The sequence below is a fragment of the Dendrobium catenatum genome, unplaced genomic scaffold (genome assembly GCF_001605985.2).
Source record: "Dendrobium catenatum unplaced genomic scaffold, ASM160598v2 fragScaff_scaffold_621, whole genome shotgun sequence".
In the NCBI taxonomy this organism is placed as follows: Eukaryota; Viridiplantae; Streptophyta; class Magnoliopsida; order Asparagales; family Orchidaceae; genus Dendrobium; species Dendrobium catenatum.
This window is the reverse complement of record NW_021319083.1, coordinates 6,157,314-6,179,439: the sequence shown is the minus strand read 5'-3', so window position 1 is coordinate 6,179,439 and position 22,126 is coordinate 6,157,314.

The following is a 22,126-nucleotide window of genomic DNA, read 5'->3' as shown; positions in this document are numbered from 1 at the left end:
GAGATGTAAAGCTAGTCAAGCTTTAGAATCGTGGTGGCATTATTTAGATATTGAAGTCGAAAATGATTGGAGGCAGTCATTCATTGACTAGTTCAAGGAAAACAAACTCCCGACAGAAATGTCTATGGCCACACAAATTTAAAAAAGGGCATTGTGATACGCATTTGTTAATGATTACACGTTGTACAGATAAGCCTTTGATCAAATGTGGCTAAGGTACCTAGGGACCAAGGAAGCTGATAAAGTGGTGATAGAAGTCCATGAAGGACTTTGAGGAGCACATCAGTCATGTCCTAAGATTGCTACTAAAATCAAAAGGATGGGATATTATTAGCCAACTATGGTTAAAGATTGTATTGACCACGCAATGAGGTGCCACGAATGTCAGATTCATGGTGATGTTATACATCAGCCTCCAAATCCACTACACCCAACAATAGCATCCTGGCCATTTGAATGCTGGGGTACTGATATTATCGAGCCAGTAGATCCGCCGTCATCAGTGGGACATCGATTTATTCTGGCAGAACAGATTACTTATCCAAGTGGGCAGAAGCAGCTCCGTTCAGATAGGTCACATCCGAGCATATGATTAACTTTTTCACCCACAACGTTGTTTACAGATTTTGTGTGCCACATCACATAATCCAAGACAACGGTATGGCTTTCAAAAGTATAAAAATATATAAGTTCATTGATCGACACAAGATCGATTAGCGTTACTCATCTATATACAATCCAAGGGCCAATGGTTTGGCTGAGGCCTTCAACAAGATGGCTGTGAAATTATTGAAGAAGATCATCACCAAGAATAAAAGAGTGTGGCATACGAAGATGGCTGAAGTGCTATGGGCCTATCATACAACATACAAAACACCAACTAAAACCACTCCTTATTCATTGGTGTTCGGTATTGAAGCCGTATTATTGTTGGAGATTGAACAACCATCAATTCGGGTAGCAATTCAGAATGGCCTCACTCAAGAGCAAAATGCCTGCCTCAAAATGGAAGAGCTAGATGCACTTGATGAACTCAGGTTATAAGTCCAAAAAAACCTAGAAATTTATTGAGGAAGAATGACGAAATCCTTTAAACTGATGGTGCACCCTCGGACATTTCATGAAGAAGAATTGGTCCTGGTGCTGAGAAGACCAATCATCCCACACGAAAAATCGGTGCCAAATTCGTATCCAATTGGAAAGGCCCTTTCGTCATCGAGAAAGTGTACCAGGAGGAGCATATCAACTGATCGATCTGAATGGTCAGAGGCCTATACCACCTATCAACGGTCGACATTTAAAGAAATATTATGCATGAAAATTCCATTACTAATGCACTTTGTAATTATTAAAGTTTTATGTGCATAGTTATCCGTGCATGTTTATATTTACATTTTGAAATTCTCTTATATAGCAAGAATGCATTTCAAAATCCCCCATTAGACTGGGGGCATTTTAGATATTTATTTGGGTCGACATCGAGCTGCATGCCGAGATTCCCAAATAAATATTTAAAATCTCAAAGATACAAAGCATATCCAAAATATCCCTACAAGACAGGGGGCATTTTAAATATTCATTTGGGTCGACATCTTGCTACATGCCGAGATCCCTAAATGAATATTTAAAATCTCGAAATTTCAAGTTTATTCCATTTTAAAATGTCCCTGCAATACATGGAGCATTTTAAATATTTATTAGCGTTGATATCGTGCTGCGTGCTAAGATCCCTGAATAAATATTTAAAATCTCAAAGATACAAAGCCTATCCAAAATGTCCGTACGAGACAGGGGGTCTTTTAAATATTCATTTGGGTCGACTTCATGCTACATGCCGAGATCCCAAAATGAATATTTAAAATCTCGAAATTTCAAGTTTATTCTATTTTAAAATGTCCCTACAATACAGGGGGCATTTTAAATATTCATTCGGGTCGACATCGCGCTGCGTGTCGAGATTCTCGAATAAATATTTAAAATTATCAATTCAAATATTATTTTATGCTAAAGAATACAAAGATTTATTTTTTAAAGTATATGCATGTGATCTTTCAAAAGCTATAGACATCACCTTCTCCAATGAATAAAGACTCAAAAGTCAAGAAAGAGATTTTTGTGGCTACACACTCTTACAAAATTGAGCCGAAGAATCATGAAGTCTTTTGACAGCCTGAAGCTTAAGGTTTGAATGGGTATAAAAGGTCGGATCCAACACGCCCAAATATGGCCGGATCGTTGGCAGCTCTGTCTACTCAACAAGCCATAAGAAAGGCTGTAGTAGTGGAACCCCCACTTCGTCAACCCGTCAGTAGGGACTGTAGGAAGTACTAAGGCAAATTTGACTCGATAAGTTAAAGTTATCGTAGTCTACAGAATTCTCCTAAATGACTGGAAAATCAAAGTTCTGGTGGGAAGGAGGAATCCCAAGCAAGTACTGAATGTTTGTGGCTCCCAAATCTACAACCAGAAAGGATGGCTTCAATAAAATAAGCATTAAAAAGCGCAATTCCTATAGCTCAAGTTTGAAACCTGAATGGGTGTAAAAGGTCAGATCCAACACGCCCAAATATGGCAGGATCGCTGGCAGCTCCATCTACTTAACAAGCCATAGAAAAGGCCGTAGTAGAGGAACCTCCAATTCAGCAACCAGAGGACAAAGAGCTATCAAATTATAGCTCTTCTGATCTGACGAACTCAAGTGATTCAGATTAAAGTCTTCTCAAGTGGTTAAGGATCAAGATACTATCTACGTTCGGTACTATCAATTGAATTCAGAACCTACAAATCCTTCAATAAATTCGTAAAGCGCAAAGCGAGGATCGAAGGAATTTTTCTTCGACAAGTCCATCAAAGAACAAAGCAAAGGATCGAAGAAAATTATCCCAAACTTCATACAAAGCCTAAGGCTGAACTAAGAGGATTCTGTCATTAACAAGTCCGCTATGCACAAAGCTATGGACCGATGACTTTTCGCTATCGACCTAATATAAACCTAATGTAGAGAGAGTTGCTATGCTATTTGCATGTTTAATATTTTTGCAACTTGTATTATTTTGATAATTTCAAATATTATTATTTTATCTATCTCCTAACATTTTTTGGAAGTTTTATTTTTTGCTCTAGTGTGTACTAACATTTTAGGAAAATCAACTCCAAGCGATGAAGACATCAATCTATTCATTTGTAAATCATATTTTTTTACATGAAAGGGAGTGATTGTAATTGAGTGAAAAAAAAAATCACAACACACTCTTTGGGAACAATTTTTTGTGAATTGATCGTACGGGACGAATCATGTTCGTACGGGACGATCATGTCAATTAGACCCATAGAAGAGCATCAGACTGAACATACGAGGAGAAAAATTTTCTAAGTCCTATTCGTCCAGGACGAAATTAATTTTTGTACCGGGATGAAACTCTCGGGATTCTCACTCGCAATGTTAGTCTAGACGAAAAATAAGGTTCGTACCAGGACGAAACTCTCTGTATGAGTTCGTACCGTATGAAATTAATTTTCGTACCAGGATGAAACTCTCTGTATGCGTTCGTACATGACGAAATTTATTTTCGTCCCTAGATGAAACTCTCTATTTAAAATCATCCCAGGATGAAACCTGTTCGTCCCAGGACGAACTGAACTGACTTAAGTCAGTTGGTTACGTCCTATAGAATTTTTGAAAACCGACCTATGAAATAACCGTTTCGTACCGGACGAACACAGTTCGTACGGGACGATGTGCATGTACGAACATAGTTCATACCAATTTACATTAGGTTCGTTTTCGGCACTTTAAGTAGAATTGTCTAGGACGATCCACGATCGTACGGGACGATCCACTGCATACAAAATTGAAAACTTGTAGTTTTTGGACGGTTTTTCTTATCTTTTGTATATATCATCCAAATTAGATTGCCACCCAATCTTTTTGCCATTTAATCTTCGTGCCTATTGAAAGAAAACTCAAGGAGAGAGTGTGAGAGAGCATTCAAAGGAGGATTCCTACCACTGGTGTGTGAAGGCTTCAATTGGTGTTTAAAGGTAAGAATCTCTACTTGTGAATTGGGATTACTTCACTCTTTTCTTTCTTCTTTTTAGATTTCTTGTGAGAAGATCTATCAAGGAGATCTCGTTCTCTGCCGACACTAGGAGAGTGTGAAAAGACGAAGGGTTCTCTGCCGACACTAGGAGAGTGTGAAAAGATGAAGGGTTCTCTGCCCACACTAGGAGAGTGTGAAAAGACGAAGGGTTCTCTGCCTATACTAGGAGAGTGTGAAAGAACGGACGGTTCTCTGCCAACACTGTGGATTGTGTAAAAAGATGACGGTTCTCTGCCACACCGGGTAGTGGTGAAAAGAGTGTTTGCAAAGGCTTCTCCGCCTTGTTGAGGGTGCAAAAGGAGAGACACTATTGGTATTAGTGCAATACTAAGAGGGTACCTCTGGGGAGTGGATGTAGGTATGGTTTAGACCGAACCACTATAAATCTTGTGTCGTTTACTTTACTGCTTTTTATTTTCTGCATTTTTCTTTTGTTTTAAATATTTTGTGGTTGAAAAACTTTTATATAAAAATATCATTAAAAGTTTAATTTTTGTTAAAATTATTAAAAGAGGGTTAAGTTTTTAAAACTACCAATTCACCCCCCTCTTGGTAGCCTTGGGACATTAACTTAGGTTTAACAACATATTCACTAGACTCAACACCTAAGGGTTTAGGTCACTGGCATCTACTCCTTCAACAAGCCCGTTAAAGCAAAAAGCATAGGGCCGAAGGTACAAAAATCACCTGACAAGTCAATAAAGGCAAATCATGTAATTCTCCATCAATGTCCGCAGCACAAAGCACAGGATAAAGAGAATCAGAATCTCAAGACCCAAGTCAAATCCATAGAATGTCCTTAAAGACTGGGGGCATTTTAAATATTTATTTGTATTAACATCACACAATATATCGAGATCCCCAAATAAATATTTAAAATACTATGAGTACAGGTCAGATTACAACCACAGAAGTTTCAATGGAAATAAGAAGAGAGATCGTCAACAACTGAATTTATAAAATCACTTTATTTTATTAAGTTTAGAAATTCATATAAAAGTTTGTGGACTACATATTTTTATAAGATTACATCAACTGAAAGAAAAGGAAAAGTATAATTTCCTTCACAAAGGACTAAAATCTGTCTCCTAAATTACGACTGAAGAGGAAGCTGATAGCTTTATTCTACTCCTTCCAAAGACCATGCATTCTGCACATCTAGGACCTGCACAAAGCAAAAGAGAAGTCAGCAGAAAGAATAAGAATTATAAAGAATATATGTAAAAAGATACAAAAGAAAAGTTGTACCTGAAACAGAAGTCTCCCGAGGTGGCTAACTAAGAAGTATCTCTCTCCTCGTGAAACCTGTAGAGAAAAAAAAGGGGAGTCAGAAGGAAGCTGAAGAAGGAAAATAATAGTGCAAACAAAGTAAAACATACCAAAACTGAAGCCTCCTGAGGCAGTAAATTGGCTGAAGCTTGGATCCTCTTCTTGTAGTAGCCTGCACAAAATATAAAGTAGTGTCAGTATGAGCATGAAATCAAAACTAAGAAAAAGGGGAGAAAGTGTACCTGAACCCAAAAGCAACTATGGAGAGCCTAAGGTAGCAAATTCCAACCGACTTATAAATCTGCAAAGATCAGATATATTCCAAATGATACAAAATTACTAGAAGCAAAAGTGACAGTGGTGCAAAAGAAGAGCAAAAGATCTCAATTTGACCAAGAGCAAATAAACCAACTATATTGAAGATTACAAGTGCATCTAAAAGATCTACAAAATCACAAAGATGGACTCTTGGAGATCTATAGAATGAACCTTAGTGTGACATCCAAGTAAGCTTTCGGAAATCCACTTAATGAAGACCCCAGTGTGACATCCAAGAAAATTTTTGGAGATCCATTAAGTGAAAGCCCTAGTGTGACATCTATAGCAAATATATAGAGATCAACGGTGTCAATCAACACACAACAAATGTGATTCGCTCTAGACGCATACCACATTTGTTGGGGGCATTTGTTGACCCCTACATATAAACCATGTGAAAAGAGGCAAAAACGATCATTTAGGCAATGTGTGCATTGACAAAACGTATCACTTAAGGGATTAAATGACCTCTGATTGCCAAATGGATGGTATCGTTGTGATCAAGATATTGAATTCTACTGGGTCAAGGCCCCTCGTAATTGAATTGGATAAGATTGGTCAAAAGAGATGACCGACACCCGAAATTAAAGCGCGAGGCTGATCAAATGATGTCGGATCAACAAACAGACTTTTTTATTACGTTCAGAACATTGCAAATACTAAAAAACTATATTTTCTTTATTCAATTTGGATCATCCTAATGAGTGACATGAATTTTGAGACAACACGTATTTCGAGGAAATCAGGCCTCGACGTCGCTCAGATGACGTCCGATCATGAAATAAACTATGTCATTGCGTCCGAAACATCTTCGACATTCAAAATATACATCTTTTAAGATTAATTCAGATCAATTGTAATGGTAACTCGGATCCCAAGGTAATAACATGCATATTGAGGAATTTGGCCCTCAATGTCGCCCAAATGATTTCAAATCAACAAACGGACAGTGTCATTGAGCCTGGAATGTTGTCTACATTCAAAATATATACTTTATTTAATAAATTTGGATCATCTGAGAGTGTGACCAATTTCTATGCAATTCAAATAAGATATAAAGGCCTGCGTTATGATGGAAATGAGGCCTCGACGATATTCAAACAATGTCCGATTGACAAACGAACAGTGCCATTGCATCCAGGACGTCATTGACAATCATAATATACATTTTAGCTAATAAATTTTGATTTCTTGAGATGTTGGTGAATTTATAGGCAACTCAAATATGATATTAAGGCCTGCGTTACGACGAAAATGAGGCCTTGACGATACTAGAATGACGTCCGATTGACAAACAGATAGTGTCATTGTGTCCGGAACTTCACTGACATTTAGAGAAAACTTTTTTTTTATCAATTTGGATTGTTCGAGGTGGTGGCAGAAATTCTGAGATAATTCAAATACGATAATATGCATTTCAATAAAGATCATGCCTCGACGATGTTTGGACGATATCCAATCGTGAAATGGACTGCGCCATTACGACCGGGACTTCGGTAATACCCTAAATACACTACCAATTTGTCTAATGTCTATGTTCGACAAATTTGACATGCTAAACAAAATAATTACATGCATTTCAAGATGAAATGCACAAAAATTGAAGTCATATTCATTGATATTCGTGTTAGTATCAGCTTAATAAATGACAATGCTTATAATAGCATGTTATTATTATCTCTGCCAATGGATTTAACCTAAACTAGCAAGTCAAAAAAAAAAAAATTAAAATCCTAATTAATGCTCTTATCTTATTTGTGTTAAAGAATTTGAACTAAATCCTGCTTTGAATCCCGAAAATCCCATAATATCCTCGGACGTCTCCTCCTTGATATCCCGCTGAGTGGAACTTTTATTTGGTCTGGTAAACGTACACAACTCTACGTTCGGCCACCAGTAGAATCACGCCATGCATTTTCATTATTTACCGCGCGCCCCGACAACCCGACTCAGAACGGAGCCAAGATTGCTCGGTATTGCTCTGTATTACTATGTATTGGTTGATTTTGCTCAGTAATAACAAATACTGAGTAATACTGAGCAAATACCTAGCAATACCAAGCAAATACCGACTTATACCAAGTTATACTGAGTTTTTTCTAGCAATACCGAGCAAATACCATGCAATACCGAGCAAATCCCTAGCAATACCGAGCAAATCCCTAGCAAATGCCGAGTTGTAGAAAAACAAGGTACAACTCGGTATTTGCATGGTATTGGTCTTCACAGAGCGGTATTTCTCATTTTAGCAAAGCAATACCTAGCAATACTGAGCAAATACTGATCAATACCGAGAAAATCACGAACATAGCATTCTCGGGTTCCGCTCCGGGTCAAGTTGTTGGGTCGCGCGGTAAAGAGTGAGAGCACGTGGCGACATGTTATTGACTGCTGAATGTAGCTCTACGTCCGGTCAGAGGATGTAATAATTGTTCCGCTGAGTGAGCCTTGGACGCTGCTCTTGCCTCGGGTGGAAAATCAAATATCGTCGTTAAAACAAAAAAACTGGAGGTTTTATTTGCTTAGTTTTCAGAAAGTCCCAGGCTCATGCTCTTATTATTTATTCCTTCTCCACCTCTCAACTAGCCTCCAACTCCATAAACCTCCATCCAAATTCTTTTACTCGTCCACCCCTCTTCAACAGTCGATCAACACAGCAAGCTAACCTAAGTTTCTTCTCCCCTCAACTAGCGAAGTAACTACAGGTAGAAAGCCCTTCCATTGCTTGTTCTCTGTTGAAACTGAACAAAAACAGCTTTATCTTCACTTTATCCACCCCTCAAAGCCACCTGAAGATTTCCCATTATATAAAAGCTGCTTCTCATTTTATTCTTGTCTTCTTCCCAATACTCGCAACTTTTTTTTTTATTTAAAAAAAAAAACATTCCTCTCATATGTTTAAAGTACTATTTTACTTATTTCATTTCATACTTATCTTCACTTGTTCCCTATGACATTAAGAGTAATTAGTATGGTCTAGCTTAACTTTCTCATTAGCCAAGTTATTAGCTAGTCATCCTATAGTTACATATATATATATATATATATATATATACTTTCATATGCTGCAATATATGTATGTGTATAAAGTTTTTTTTAAGCATTTACTGTTATGAAAAAAAAAAGAAGAGTGGAAGTTTATTTCAAAAAAAAAAGAGAGAGAAAAGAAGTTTCAAAAAAAAGAGAGAAAAGAAATACAAAAAAAAGAGAAAAAAAAGAAAGAAAAAGAAAAAAAATAATGGTTCTTTTCTCGATGCTTGCAATGGGCCAGCAAACCCCCATGGCGCTTACGTAGCATTGTAGGTCGAGAAACCGGTGCGATGCTTGCGATGATTTAAGGGTCCCTCTTCAATGCTAGCAATGAGCCGGCAAACCCCCAAGTCGCTCAAGTAGCGTTGTAGGGCGGGATGCTTGCGGCGAAGGGGATAAATATATATATATATTATTCCATTTTTATATAAGTACCCCCAAATGCTCACATAGTGCAGAGGGGGGAAATATGTGCTTATTTCTAACATGTTTTTCTTCTTATAATAATAAAAAAACACTCCCAAATGCTCACGTAGGGGGCAGGGATAACAAATAAAAAATACGACGACGGTGTCATTTTGACACCAACCTGAAGCATTCACGTAGTGTTGAGGGGAACATTGCCTCTTGGTTTTTTCCCCTAAACAAGAGAGACGCCGGGAGGCTGCCGAAATTTGGATCAAAGATTCAAGGACTTGAACAAAATGAGCTTGATGCAATGAATTTAATTGAACTCAAACCTAAATGAATCATAACTTAAGCATAACTCAATGAACATGAACTTGAGTTGAAAAAGCTCACTTGAAACTTAAGAACTTGGTTTTAACCAAGTGAGGACTTAGACTTGTCATAAGAACGAACAAAAGTGAACTTGAATATGGACCGAAGCTGACAAAAAACTCAAACCCCAAGGGACTTGGACTCAAGCTAGACTTATGAACATGAGCTGAACTTATGCTTTGAACTTAAACAAGGACATGAATTGGGACTGAATTTGATTGGAACATCAAATGAGCAAAATAAAAACTTGAATGAAAACTTAACTATAAACTTGACATAAGCTTTGAACTTAATTCATATATTATGAGGACTTGATTTGAACATGAACAAAATAACTTATAAGTTTTGACTTATAAGCTAGGACTTGATTGGAATCAAATCCAAATGAGAAATAAGCATGAGTTTAAGTTGAACTTGAATAAAATAAATAATAAATGAGGTACTTGATTTAAAGTATGACATCAAGTCTCCAAATGGAATGATAAAGTGTTATCATTCTAATTTGAATGCAAATCCTAACTAAGAAAGTTTCAAGTCATTCAAATCTTATACAAAGCAAGCAAGTACTCATGTATAAGAAATTCCTAACTTGCCATTCATGAACAACGAAGTTAAGATGATTTGTAAATATTGTATTAAACCTTTGTGAATCATTGGGGCTAATGAGATACCAAAGTTTGGTCTATTTCTCCTACAAGTGATGAGGGCGAGATTTAAACTATTCATGCTTACAAGATGAATGGAGTCCACCAAAGCAGAATGTACGCTTATGAGAGACATGTAATGGTAGAAGGTACATTTATGAGGAACACAACCATGATGATTTGATGATAATCCAATTCCAATCAAATGAGTCGATTGTCCACAAAGCAAAAGGGGAAACTAGTATCATTTGAATCTTCAATACGAAAGATATGGAGCAATGCATTGAACTTCTATGGCTTGCACTAACTAAAAATGTTATAGTTATTTGCAAGATAAAAAAGTTCGTAGAGGATGAATGCAATGACAAAGTAACACCTTCACAATCAACATCTACATGCAAACAAATGAAATGAAATGAAACAAAAATCAAATATATGAAAATTGGAAGGGTATATATAATTGATTGCAATAAAAGATCAACGATGCAAGTCCACCATACCGACCACAAGCAAATATGGAAGAGTTCTCACTCATATAGTAGCCTACTTATGAGTGATGATGATTAATGTGCGGTAAATGCTAAATCATCCATACAGTTGATAGCTACTCAGTATTTGTCAAATATATCAACCTTCTACAAGAAAAGATCAAAGATCTGCAACACATACAATCTTTTTACAAAGGCAAATGTATGTGTCACATGCCACTGATGGGTAGATGCAGAAAGACTTCAGTAAGTGGAGTATCCTGAAGTCACTTTCAATTTATGGAATACATCAACCTACCTACCTATAGCAGTGACGGATGTACTATATGAGATCAAATACCATAACAAAATGCATGAAGAATACAAAAAGTGCAATCTCCTACGACCTAAGGAAAGAGATTAGTTAGTGCACTACGATCCACCTGCAGAAAGCAATGAGTAATGGACAACAGTCTACCTGTACGAAGCTGCGAACAATTTTATCCAAAAGCTGCTAAGCCACGCCACCAGATTTGCAACACTCATACGAGCAGACAGAAGGCGTCCACAACTACAACACTACACCACCGGATCTACAACACTCATACGAGCAGACATAAGGCGTCCACAACTACAACACCACGTCACCGGATCTGCAACTTCTATACAAGCAAACAGAAGGCTTCTACAAGTATTTTCTAAGTACCCCCTCACGTGCACTGTAGTTTGTATACACATAGGTACACTAAAAGGGGTAAAAGTAATCATACAACCCGTATGGGCCACGGCGAGCGTGTTATTAGTATACACGTGACGTCTAGGGTTGCTTCACGGGTTACTAAATTTGAACCCGATCCTCCTAAGAAGATAAAAAGGAGTAGACATGATTTAATTATAAAATGTCCCCAAACACCCACATGGGCCTCGAGGAGTGTGTTATTGGTATACACGTGATATCTAGGGATGCTGCGTGGGTCAATAAGTGAATTCTAGTTCGAACCTGATCCTCCTATACGGATCAATAGGAGTAGACAAGGTTCTAACTCTCACATAAGTACACGATTGTGGCGACCGGTGTATTTATTTTAATACATTCATATTAGGCCTTCAAGGCCTATAATCAAGAGAATTCACTAATAAAGATATAAAACCTATGCAACCCGATCCTCTGTCGACAGCCAGACAGAGTCGACAAGGTTCAAGCTAGAAAAGAGAAATAACCTCTGAACACCCCGATGATGACTGTGTTGAATGAAGATCTCAACCGAAAGGGTTCCCAAAGATTTTTCAAATGCCGTTCCCAAATATCCAAAAAAAATCTCAAAATCCCAAAAATTCCAAAAAATATTTAAAATTGAAATAAATCCATCAATTGCTTCAAGAAAAATTTATCCACCCTTCGCAACAGCATGCCGAGGCGGACAAATCAAAATTTACTTTAGCTCACAAAGAGTCAAATGCCTAGTGGAAAATATCACTAGGATCCATTATCAAACAATCTCCTGTCAGTAAGGACGTGATAAGTGTCCGCTAACCGGCATTTTTGTAGCCAAATGGCACCGTAGGATAAACGGTTTTGACCCGGGGCCCTCTGAACCGAGTGGCTTTGACTCCAAATGGCACCACAGATAGCGGTTATGGCCAGAGCCAATACGCTTCTTTGTGCCATTAAATCCTTGAGATATGAATCAATAGAATATGATCGATATAGCACAAAGCCCTCTGTTAGCTAAGGTGGATTCAAATTTGTCCCCTTAGGCAAATATTCACCCCAAGTCTACAAGGTCCCCTTGGACGAAGCAACCCATGGCTGCCAACAAGGATCCTTCTGTCAGGTTGGGTCGAGTACCTCCTCTGACTAAGTAGACTAGGGACCACGATAGCCCGGGATGATGAAACTATGGCATCTTGATCGGGTTCATCATCCATCCCCCCACCATCCGCTTTAAGTGCAAGATAGTGAAATTTCCATTTTAAATATCAAATCTTCCAACCCCAATTTCTAAGCATTCAAGCTTTTCAAATACATATATCCATGCTGCTACTATAGCAAGATAACATGTATTCTCTACGTAGCTGATTGACTACTAGCCTTAATCTAAAGTTCTCTCTCGTTACTAGGAGGAGTAATTAACTATAGGGGCTTGTGCCTATAGGAAACCAAAACTCAGATCATAAAGTCCTCACAAAATGAGGACGAAATCTCTAGGTAGTGTCTTATTTACAAACCCATCAGTCTTCCAAAATTTACCTCAGAACCTATTTCGTTAAAACTCCCTCGCCGAATAAAAAGAAAAGCGGGTGGAGGCCGAGGCTGAATTTTTAGAGCACACACATAGCCGTATATTTAATTGAACTTCACTTTGTTCCCTTGGGGCCATATGAAATTCTCTTTAGAATCCGGTAACAATATTCAAGATGAGTTTCATAATTCTAAGTCTGAACATCATTATGAAATTTTATTTTCATCCTCCGGGGTGATATACTTTTTCTAGCGGAGTAGTTCGACTTTAGAATTAGACTTCAACTTCAATTTTAAAATTTCCAAAGAAAACTAATATTTTTCAAAACATGTTTTTCAAAATTCCACCAACACCTACCCAACATGAATTCAAATTGATTTTAAAAAATTTATCAACAAAAAAAAAACATCTAATATGTGCATCCTCTAGCAAATGTCTAATAAGAAATAACATGAAGAAAAAAAATCTTACAATTGATGAAATCGGGAGGCGGCGGAAAATCGAGAGGCGGTGGAAACTGACGGTCAAATTTTGTGAAACCAGTCTCCTTTCGTCGGCGAGGAAGGAGAAGATCGTTAGAGACGTCCCGTGAACGTCTACAAAGCTCGGCGACGACGATCTAGGGTGGGCAACACTGGGGCGACAAGAGAGAAACCGGAGATGCGAGAAAAATGACGGAATTAAATGAGTAGCCAGACGGGTCGGTAAGAAATAAGGCTTTCGCAGGCGGATTTTCCAGCATCCTGGCCGCCAGAACATTTTCCGGCGCCTTTTTAGTCGATTCGAAGTCGTTAAGTTTAAAATAGTCGACGTGTTATCAACCGTTAACTACGTCGGACCTAATCCACCGTAAAGTCCGCCGGTAAGAATGAAATGCTGTTAATTTCCGACGTTTTCACCGGCGCATGGGACGTCAGGAAGTTTACAGTCGCAGGATGTGCCGGAAAGAACGTCGTTATTATTCCTTCGCATGATGCGCCGGTACAAAATCCGTATTTACCGACGCAAAAAATTCTACCAGAACATTCGACGGTATTCACGTGTTTTTCTGTAGTGTACATTTTTTATCTACAACAATATTAAACTGCATTGTTTCTCTACTCACCAAAACTAAACTCCAAAACAAAAACAAAAAACAGATCCAAACAAAATCAAGAGGTTATAAACTTCTTGAATATCTGGAAACTTCATGGTTGAATGTTTTTCATAATGAGACTAAGGTTTTGTTTGGGACAACTTTTTTGTTGCTTCTTGAAACAACATTTTAGTACAAAAATTTTATTTTTATACTAAAAAGTTTGTTTGAGAAGCAATAAAAAAGTGATCCCAAATGATGCCAAAAATTTTTTAATTCAAATCATCAGTTTAATACTGGATAAGTATTTAAACATCAAATTGCCTTGGATTTTTTAGTGATAGTTGCATTGCAGTAATAAAGATGGTAGTGGTGGTAGTAGTAGTAATTTGGAAGAATACTGCCTCTAAGAGCTATTCACAGCAACCTATTACTTAATTTATGAGTCCCAACAGCCCTTAATCACATTATTATTATTATTATTATTATTATTATTATATTATTCTTCCTACTATGAGAGATCATCAACATGATAGAAGTGAAGAAGTCATTATCTTAGGATGGCTTGATTCAATGTAGTCTTATACGTATATATAGCAATTTTAATACTGTTTGGATACTTATCTCAGGCTTTAATATTTGTTAAGCTCAAATATGATTTTGAATAAAAAATATTAATAACAAAATTAATATATATTAACAAATCGAAACAAACTAAACAAATCATAATTAATCATATTTATTATACATTACTATCTCAAGTAATTATTTATTAATAGATTATTCAAGTAATGAAATACAAATCCTTATTAAAAAAAAAAACTAATCCAAATTAGATTAATTATATATCATTATCTCAATTAAGTACCAATTACTAAAGTATTAATTAACGACAGACACCTATTAATTAAAATGAAATCATAAAAATATCAACTAATTTAAGTTACTTTTTTTAAAATTAAATGATACAATAACTTTTTCATAAGCATTAAATCATAATAATAATTTTTTTTAATTCTAATTTTCATTAATTAATATAAAAATTAAAAAGATAATGAGGCTTAGAAGATCAATAACTAAACTAATAACTATTTCCATTTATTTAGAAGATCAACATAGGGATTGGATTTTTGATAGTGTGAATGGCTGGAAATGCTTGAAAAGAGTTAGCTTATTATGTGGACTATTGATCTGAAGTAGATTGTAAGATTTGAACAAGTTCATGAGATGTCAAGTTGTAGGGAATAAAACTAGGTCCTAATATTACTTGCTATGGTCAATAGCTACAAATGAATTTTTGATGATTAAGTCAATAAATTCAGAAATTAGTTGATTAGCTTGTACAGCTATAAACAACAATCTAGCAGATTAATTCAATGAGCTGTAGTTGCAATTTCAAACTCAAAAGTATAAAATCAAATTTAAATAATAATTATTTCATTTTGAGAAATCAATACGAAATTAAAAAGAACTATTTAGATTTCAATAGAGAATGATCCACAACATATATAACAAAATATTAATAAATATATATATTTATATATAAAGCTGGGACCATCAAGTGATACATAAATAAAATTGAGTCCATCAAATTATACAAACTGGTTAATGCTGACATTGCATTCTTCACATTCCATATATGTCAAACAAATAAGATTGCTTATATATCGATACTCGGAATGTGAGCAATCTTGTGCCGATCGGAGCCTCCATCCTCTCGATAGCTCTCCTTTAACTCTGGATGACATTCCCCACAAATTGTTAGATGTTTCAAAGAGGGAGGAAGGTTCGGTAATTCCCGAAGCATAGGAACGTCCTCAATATATAGTTTCTGAAGTGAAATGAGCTTTCCAAAGAGAAAGGTAGAGACAATTAGGGTGTGAGAAACAAAAAATTCAGCTCAAAAAGAGAAGACCCACCTTTTAGAAACCACTGCTCCTCATTTGAAAATGAAACCGGGCTATCATTATTCAAAATACTCAGCTGTTTTAAGAAGGCTATACTTCTCAATGGCTCCATTAGCAACACCGATGGATCACTTATACTGAGATCGTTGAGTAAGAGAAGGCAATTATTAGTGGCTTGCACTTCTCGATGTCTTCCAAGAGAAATCAGATTGGGGCAATTTTTAATTATCAAGTATCATAGTGCTACAACTCTTCCTATTTCATCAGCCAGAGGAAGAGATGTAATATTTGGACAATGAAGGACCTCTAATGTTTCAAGGGGAATAGAATTTAAAATGATACAAAAATTCAAATTCTTCCACCCCGAATATCGTATCTGCAAGCTCTTGAGCTTAGAAGGCAAAAAGGGAAACTCTTTCAACTTCCGGCAGATATCCATCTCCAGTTCAGTTAAGCTAGAAAACAAACATCCATCTTCAGCGGCTACTCCTGCCTCAAACCAATCCTCCAATGCTTCTAATTCGCTAATATGTAACACCTCTAGCAATGGAAAGGCATCGTATTTATCATTCCCATTCATTTTCTTTTGACCCATTTTACTATCAGATTGAAACAAAGTTTTAGAGACTTGAGGAAGCAAAGTTTCCCGAAAGGAGGAAGAGTTTCCCATTCCCTGCAATTTGACAATTTGATTTTCTCAAGATTGGAGATTGGATTTACATTTGATGGGTCCAGGAGTATTCACGGCGGTAGAGAGATATAATATTTAGCGTCTTTGTGTTGTATGAAAATCCGGCACGCAATCAGATAAGAGAGAGGGACTAGCATTTATGAGAAGCACCAATATTTTTACGTGGAAAACCCCTGAAAATGGGGAAAACCCATAGGGCCTAGCCTAGTTTGAATGAATCCACTAGTAATGCAGTTGATTACAAATGAGGCCCTTCCTTGGGGGAAGGCCTTATCTTGATGCACATCTTATAGAGTACATTACATAATGTGAATACAAAAGCATCTCTGTTGATGTATTTGTTTGGTCTGAAGGACTGTAGTTGGTGGGCGACGTAAGTCGGAAGGACTGTAGTTTGAAGTCGACGGTGGTCGGAAGGACTATAGTTGGTGTGCAACGTAAGTCAGAAGAATCGTAGTCGACGGGCGACAGAAGTCAGAAGGACCATAGTCAGGTAGAAATCTAGTAATGGACAGAAATCCAGCATCGGATAGATGTCCGACAAAAATTCAACAATGGGCAGAAGTCCGGCGTCGGGTAAAAACTTGGCGACGAGCGGAGGTCTGGCATTGGGTTGAAATCCGACGTCAGTTGGCGGCCGAGGAGAACTCCAGCATTAGATGGTATTCGGGAAGAAACTCCGACGTCACTTGGAGTTAGAGTAAAACCCCGGTGTCACTTGGAGGTCGGGCGGAATTCCAGCGTCACTGGGAGGTCGGGCGGAATTCCGGCGTCACTTGGAGGTCGGGCTGAACTATGGCGTCACCTGGAGGTCATGCAGAATTCTGGCATCACTTGGAAAGTCGGGCAGAATTCTGGTGTCCCGAAGAAGTCGGGCAGAATTCTGGTGTCCCGTGGAAGTCGGACAGAATTTTGGCGATGGTCGAGGAGGAGTTTCTTTCCTCGTATCCTTATTCTCTTCTTCTTATCTTCCTTCTTGCTTGAGACCCATCTCAAGAGAAATGAGGGGTCTACTTATAGATTTATCGAGTAACATGGCCGGTAAATAGGTGAGAGATCAGGGTCAAATATGCAGTGATTCGATAGACGGCCGATATTGAATCCCTTGATCATTGACCGTTCGTCAGACATTTGAAGGCCTTAGTGGTGTCAGAATTTAACAATCTTGGGCTCGTTCGATTCTTCTGGTCAAGCCGATCAATTCGACTTGATGAACGTCATGTTTCAAAACCGTTGGTTATCCAAATTGTGGTTCTAACCTTCCAATAGCGCTTCGGGTCCTTAATTTGGACTCATTTGGGCCGGGCTCGGATTGAGTTGAATTTGGTGTCGTTGGCTTTGTATTCCTGAGACGCTTAGTTTGACTGTAAGTTTGCAGAAATTAGAGTTTAGGTGATCCCAGATTTAATTTTTGAAGTTTTCGGTTTGATTTTTGCCTTGAGATTCGTACCCGACCTGGATAACTTTTTGATGATACATCAGTTGTTCATCCATATTGGAAACCTTGCACCTCTGTAACTATTTATGCTCAGATTCCTTAGACATTCTGGTGACTGAAGGTTGTTGAGCACGTTCTCATCTAAATCATTAAAATAGTTCTCATCTAAATCATCTAAATCATCAGAATCATCAAAATCGATATGGTCCGTTAAATAAGTGACGCTCCAACATAAGGTCAAACCTGTGAGCCTCCTCTTGACACATAATTTGGCACTATAAGCCTCCTCGGCGTCCTTCACATTTTCAAGGAAATTAATTCCTAATTTGCAAAGATCATTCATATTCTCCAGCTCTCCAATTCTATAACCATTAACATCTCTAAGATCAAACATATACAGTTCTTGAAGAGAGTTTAGCTTCCCAATCCCACATATCGATGAAATATAATTCTCATGCAATTCCACATACCGCAAATTAGAAAGGTTATTAATGCACTTGGTAAAAAATCTTCACCTTTAGATTGGTTGACCCATATTGACCCATCATAGATTATGTATTGCAAGTGATACAGATTACTTAGAGATCTTGGCAGCATAGTTAAATTATCAGCTTCAATCTTTAAGTATCGAAGATGCATCAAATTTCTAATCTCCTAAGGTATTATTTCCAAGTCTTTTAGAGCCCATATGTATAATAAGCATAGGCTTCTCGATGCTTTGAATAATTCAATAAGTGCATTGAAAAGATCCTGATTAGAAGAATAATAGAACAAGAAAAGAGAATGCAAATATTTAAACTGCCCATTCTTTTATATGATGTTTGGATTTGTAGTTTTAACAGACAAGTGTCGAAGAGTCTTAATACGTCCTCAAAAATTGCTTTGATTGAGCACGAATCTCAAGGCATATTCAAGTTGAAAACTTTCAAAATTAAATTTGAGATCATATGAATTCAAATTTTAGCAAATTTATAGTCAAACTAAACATCTCAAATAGGCGAACCAAACAACACCAAAATATGTCCAACCTAAGCCCAAATGGGCCCAAATCAGGAGCCTTGACCACATTTGGAAGGTTCAAAGTATTATTTTTGACGATAAAATAATATTTAAATATGTCAGGCTTATAGCTAAATTGAGTGGCTCGGCGAGATGAATCCAACGAGCCCAAGATCTTTGAATTCCGATATCGTTAAGGCACTTAAACATTTGAAAAGCACTCTATGATCGGGGGAATCAATACGAGCTATCCAATAGAGCACTCCGAATAAGCCTAGGATATTCTCTAAATTTTTGGGATGTGCCACTCATGAAAATTTATAAATAGACCTTCGTCAGACTACCGTCCAGTCGCCGACCGTCGCTGGACTTCAGCTCGACCTTTGTCGGACCACCGCTCGGTTGCTGACCGTCGCCGGACTTCAGCCCGTCCTTCGTCAAACCATCACCCGACCACTGATGGACCTTTGCCCAGCCGCCGACCGCTGCTGAACCACCGCCTGACCTTCGATTTTAGTCGGACTTCAGCCCGACCATCGTCAGACCACCTCCCGGACCCCGACCGCCACCAGACTTCAACCCAAACTTCGTCGGACCTCCGTCCGGCGGACGACCGCTGTCGGACTTCAGCACAATCTTCGTCGGACCACCGCTCGGCAGCCGACCGTCACCGGACCTCTGCATTCAATTCACTTGATATCACTTATTCCATGTTAAACTCTATTTAAAATTCTCACTTGAAGGTTTAATTGAAAGTAACTGAGCTAAAATAAACTCTCAAGGGGTTTTCAAAATTTAAACTTAAGTATAACTAAAGCTAGTAATAAATTAAATAATATTTAAAATATGGGTCAAAGAAAATCCTAGAAAATTCACTAGAACTTAGAAATATGTTGAAAATAATTCTTTCAAAATTCCAAAATATTTGAATTTATATTTAATTAAATATTAATTAAAAACCAAACAAGAAATAAATAAATTTACTTAAATTTTAGAAAATAATTTTTATTTAGTTATAATTTTAAATAAAAGATAATTTAATTCTAAAGAAAATAAGTACTCTTTTAAAGATTTTGGATAAAAAATAAGTTTTATATAATTTTTTAAATTTTATATTAACTAAAAGGGGCTCTAAATTAATAAAATTAGTTAAAATAAAGGCAGTGGGCCATGCGGCGTTCTCTGATTCGCCTTCTCAAAACTGTAGTTTTGGCGACATTTATCTCTAATGATTTCACCGCCACATAATCATGGAAATGCGATGGCGGGGCATGTTGTTTCCACTTATATGTGCTAGCAAGCCATGGCAGCAATTGGATTATGTGTGGTTTAGGATTAATGGCTATGATGCCATCTGATGGACATTTGGTCAAATAGATGACCAACACAGTAAAAAATGTCCGCAAAAAGGCATGATTTAGGATGTTGATCGAAAGATCAATGGCTAAGATTTTGTACATGTGCATAGATTAAGTTAATAAACTCTAAGAATGGATTATTGGTTCATTCTTTCCATATACTAAGTCAAACTTGATGAAATTTTAAACACAGTTTACTTATATTAAGAGTATCTATGGAGAGGTTTTTGTTTGGTTTAAAATCAGCTTTTCTAAAAGCTATTTTAACCCAAGCATGAAGAGCTAGGGTTAGGGTTATACCTTGATCTAACTGGTAGATTTTGTTATTCTTGGGTCAGTTGAGCTTGTTGACTATCCTCATGCACTTTCTTTGAAGAATTGTATTATTGAAATGGTCTAGGTTGATGTCTAGTGGGATTGGACTAAAATATGCCTTGGTTCACTTGAGAACTGACTAACAACAGCCTTTGGATGGTAGGTTTAAAGTAAGGAAAGGAACATGAAGCTGTTAGGAGCTCAAAAGAAAAGTGAGAATGAGTGAAGAAGCTCTAGAGTCTGGGTATTGAGTGTATGTGTAAAAATGAGTTCTTTTTAGAGTTTTTATGCCAAGGGTTTGGATTGAAGGGCTCGGATACATCAGAGTTACTTCCCTGATGGAGGACGCATGCCCTAGGCCATTGGGACGGTAGAAGAAAGGCTAGAGGAGCCCTTGTGTCATTGATGGCTTCAAGTGGGAGGTGGCCACCTTTTTGCCATTCTAGGTTAAACTAGCCCTTGGTCTTAGTTTAGAATGCCTTAAAATAGTTTTATATTTAAATCGAATTATTTAAGAAGCTCAAGCTGGAGGGAAATGGAGTAGATTAAGTAGTTGAATTCTATGAGCTTCCTTAACCATTTGTTGACTATTTGACCAACCAACTTTGTCAAGTGAGCTGAGGTAACATTTGGGAAGTTTAATTTTGCTGGTGGACTGATTCAAAGGAGTTTAAAGAGATGGATTGGAATATATAGGAAAACTAGCAAGTGGACAATGAGATTTGATAAAGTTCTAATAAGTTAACTTGGTCAAATCTACTTGGATTTGACTAACAAATAGTTATGATATGTTTAGGTCATGAAATGGAATTGGTTTGAGTTTTGATAAAATCTAGGTGACTCAAGCTGGTCTTAAGTAATAAATTGATCATATATTAATTAAGTTTAACTAAAATTAATTCTTATTAACTAAGTTAACTAGTTGACTAAGGTTGGGTTTGAAAGATGTTGGACTATTAATTGAATTAAATTGAATGGATTTAATGTAATATTATTGGAGTTTTGAGTGTCTAAATGTGATTTGACCCAGGCTAAATGGTTGACATTTATTCAGATCAATCAATGATTGACTAATAATAAGCCTAGGTGCATTCATTGGAGTGACATTGAGGGTTTGAAGGCTTTGGTGAGTTGAATTGATTGAATGCATTAAATTGAGCCATATAGACTAACTTTGACCAGTAATGGGTCTAGTTGACCAAGTCAACTATTAACTGGGTCAAAGTGTCCAATCATGACAAGTCTCTATGGAAAGTGATTAAGAGGTTTTGATTGAGTTCAAAGTTGATTTGAGGCTTGTTAGAATATGAATTAAGGTTTATGGTTGATTTAATCAACCATGGTTAACTTGGTTAACCAAGTCAATACATGAGTTGGGTTTGGGTTCAATAGATTTGATTTGAACATTAGGGGCTAATGGATGTGGTCTCATGCACTAGAATGGTCTCTTGACCTAAACTGGCCATTTGGACCTTTAAGAAGCCATTTGGTC